Source organism: Oryzias melastigma, linkage group LG21 (genome assembly GCF_002922805.2).
Source record: "Oryzias melastigma strain HK-1 linkage group LG21, ASM292280v2, whole genome shotgun sequence".
Classification (NCBI taxonomy): domain Eukaryota; kingdom Metazoa; phylum Chordata; class Actinopteri; order Beloniformes; family Adrianichthyidae; genus Oryzias; species Oryzias melastigma.
Window position 1 is genome coordinate 15,863,392 of NC_050532.1, and position 4,055 is coordinate 15,867,446.

General features: G+C 38.8%; 1 protein-coding gene across 1 annotated transcript in view; it reads right to left on the reverse strand.

Moving 5' to 3' along the window:
* The window catches only part of LOC112155138 (receptor tyrosine-protein kinase erbB-4), a gene marked incomplete in the record, with an annotated part of 293,012 nt that overhangs the window by 268,359 nt on the left and 20,598 nt on the right, over window positions 1-4,055 (reverse strand).

Sequence of the window (4,055 nt, forward strand, 5' to 3'; positions counted from 1 at the left end):
GCCTTTATCTGATGTTCAGACGTACAATTCACAGAACCTAAGCTTGTTAATGGCAATAAATAAAAAACTGTATAATACTTGAGAAATTACGGAGCCCCTAAAGGGACAATAAAGTAAAAAAAAAAAAATGTTTTTACCATATAGCAACTGGTGCGCACCAGATAATAACCAGAAAAAAAACAATGTTTAGAAAAAGAAAAGTACTTCAGTTTTTAGATTATTTTCCTATTTCCCTTTTGTGGCTCTATAAGTAATAGTGCATTTGTTAAATATATAAGACGATAATTGTGGGAGCATACGAGAAGGCTCAAAATATAAGATAAGTAGAGGTCAGGATGTACCACACCAGGTAAGTGCAGCCCGTCAAGAGACACCTCTAACAGCATGATGCTAGCAGGCAAAGCTAAGTAACCTGTGGTGTACAGATACAACTTGTCTTAAGTCATCTCAAGTTTTCAGAAGGCTAGCAACCAATAACGGATTTTAAACTAAAGAGTATTAACCTTCATTAAAAATTTGTGTCTTGCCTGTTGTATTAAGCAAAATATCAAAATCATTGACCACATCAACAGCATTTCCCTTTTTGAGGTTTTCAAGTGTAACATACTGTTCATTCCTCTCTATAAAGAACCCCAAAGCGGTATTTTGATACGTTCATGGATTTAAGAGTAATCCTCTAAAAACCTGCGCCCTCTGCAGCAGCCCCTCCCATACCCACGAAAACAAGCGGGTCCTTTAATGCTGACATCAGCATGATGTAACCCGCCCCCTCCAGGAAGACTCTGCTCTGCCAGTACCGTCCCCAGTCCAACATTCTCGCTCAATTTCTCCACGGAGCTAGTGGTGATCAGCAAAAGACTTTAGTTTTAGATGCAGAATACCATACATCTTCCAACTGTGTCCCATCTTCAATAAATTCCAGCTCAAATAAGTGTTTGTTACTTTAGACGCGGGGCTCCTTTAAGACACCCCCCCTCACATTCCAAACAGGAAATACCCACTCTTTTCACAAAAAAAAACAATAATTCCATAGACTTTTATAGAGAGATAAACCACTATCACTCAGTCATACTAAATTTCAGAATCACCATTCTTGCTCTAATACTTCTTTTATGTTCTTTCTAATCCTAATTTATTTTAATTATATTGTTATCCTTATTGCAAGTCTTTCAAGTTATAAACTGACCAATCAGATGCCTCAAGAAAAGTATGGAGTTTTCAGGGTCTCCTAAGCCTGCTTTCAAATGGTAGGGGTCCAACAAACTCACTCCTGATTGGAGAGATTGGTTGCTTTAGAAACGAGGACTCAGAGAGACTGACGAATTACTGCTCGTTGGCGACTGGCTCCAAGATGGCGGTGCCCGAACTGACTTTATTTGGATGGAGCCAGAAGTAAACCATTTTCTAAGGTTGAAATTGAGGGTGCAATCTAAAACTAATTGCTGTTTCACAATCTCTGACCCTAAAAGTAGGACGGCAAGAAATGCATACTGTGTATTTAACTCATCATTTTTTGTAGTAGTTTGGTGCATTATAATGATGGACAAATCCAACACTTCTGTAAATGTGTTTGTCTGAAGAAAAAAGGGTCAATTGTTGTCATGAGCAACATAAAACACGAACATCAGGAGTTCAGCAGCAGCTTTTTTCATTATGAGATTCTAACACTTTAGAGGGGAATGTCACAACACTAAAATCACTGTAAGCTTACAAACTAGGGACAGCTTAATCAGCTGACTGACAGGTGTCCCACTGTGATGAAAGGGATTTGTTACCGTTCTGGCTCGTGCATTCACACAGAACATGTTTTTTTTTGCCTCATATAAACACTACACTAAAGGGAGGGAATCGTTTTTTTATTGTTCCACAATTCCCACAAAACAGCTGATCAAATAGGAGTCACAACAAAGACACGGACAGAGAGATGGAGATCATCCAAGTGGGCCATCACAAATGCATACTTTGATTTCTCTTTCTAAATTTGTAAAATCTTTAAAGTTTTTCCAGGAGCATAAATCTACCATTTAAAATGGTCTCATTCAAATCGAAACATTGCCAATATATGCAAATTAAATGCAGAATATTCTCTAAACAAACATAATTGGTATAATATTTGATGTGACTTGCAGGCAGAAGAGAGAAGATTCAAACATTCTCACAGTGTGCACATGGAAGTAAAATTTAAAATAATAAAAAGCACAGAGTGTTCTCCCCCATTTTTAATTAGTAGAAGGAGAGCATTTTACACTGAGAGTAGCAGTAAGACTTACACTTAATAAAACTACAGAAGAGTTTGCGTGTCATCTGAGGTCGTGTTTGCTGTTCACAGTAAATTTTGTTTGCATCTCTCCGTGCCCACATTTTAGGCTTGAAATGCTCTCAGATCTTTGATGCCCTCTTTAAGAGCATCTGCTCCATTAACCCGTGCCGCTGGACCAAAGAACCGCTAAAGTAAAAGGCCATCCCAAAAGCTTTGATCCTACGTTCTGCTTATTTCATTAGTATGAATAGCTGGACACAATAGTTGTCTGCTAGAGGTTTGTTAGATCACGGTAATGAGGATGGATCAGGTAGTCCTGATAAAATCTTCCGTGTTCTTATCTGTATTGACTTCAAACAGTGTGGAATGACTGAAGTGAAAACAATGCAGATCCGACTTTGAAGGTGAAGCTGCTTATTTGTGCTGCTCTACAGATTGGACTACCAAACTCATAAACAGAGAAAGAAAAACGGCTTTCTTTTTGGCAATCATCTGCATATGCCTGTGTACATGTAAGAGGTAATGATGGCTCTAATCTATAACAGTAACCACAGGTGTCAGTGCGCGCTCTTCTGTTTGCTGGCTCGAGTGCGTGTCTTTGTGTGTTAGAACTACTTGTTCGATATGTCTCCTGATGGCCAATCTGTCTGCATGTGGCCTTGTGTATGCACAGCAGTGCTCCGTAATGAGACTCCTTCTGCCAGTTTTCTTTTTCATGGCGGTGTCCATGTGTTGTGATGCTAATGAGCCCTTTGCTATCGCAAAACACCTCCCCGAATTGTCCTCTTTGATCTTCCACTAATTCTGCTAATTAGAGGTCCAACTTTAAAAGTTAAACGTTTTGCTTTCACATCCAAGTGTGACCCTTCATCTGTGCATGTGTGGGGGTGTATGTGTGTTCGAAGCAAAACATTTGCACACCAGAAAAGAGAATTTGATCAGGTAGCACTAGCTGAGTAGGGTTAGCACGAAAAAAATGCACTAATCTGTTACGTAAAAATATAAAAATGCCCTAATGCTTTGTAACCACATCTGCACATGCACTGGCAGACAAATGCAAGAAGCTAATTCAGAGCAAACACTTAGTGACACGATCAAACTGGCATCCAGTAAAGCTCCTTTGCTCACCAATTTATTCGCTCTGCAGCCTCACAAATTCCACTAATGTGCTGTAAACCTGCTAAACCGTCATAAATGGGCACATTTCCTCTGTCAGAATAAGGTACTGGTGGATACATATGCATAATATGGATTAAACCCTTTCTACGTGTAATCCTTGAAGGTGAAGGTATTGAAGGTGAACTTCCCTCTTTCCCTTAGGTTTCACTCAGCACTTGTTAAATTTCAAATTCCTTAAAAAGACTCTGAAAGCAGAGTTGAAGAATTAATCTTTAATCCAAAAGGATTTCCATTAAAAGGTTTGACAGTCGTTTGTATGCCTGGGATAAAGATATTGCAGACCGTTCCATCATAGCCCGGAGATACTTGGAAAGGAAAAGTGATCAGGTTTATGGCTCCACAGTAAAAGAGAATCCAATGCAAGTGTGTTGTGATGGTGTACTAACACACATGGACAACATTAACACAAGAAATCATAAAGTGTGAACTTTTGCTTCCAATCTGTTGCGAGTCTATTAGTACATCAAAAGACATCAATGTTTTAATCTAGAATTTTGATTCGTCAGTCACACTAGTCCCAATTTATTCAGATCCAAAATAACATAAAGCATCATTGCAAGCACACTTAAATGAATTGCACAAATTAGTCGTTTTGATTTTAGGAGGATTTACAGTT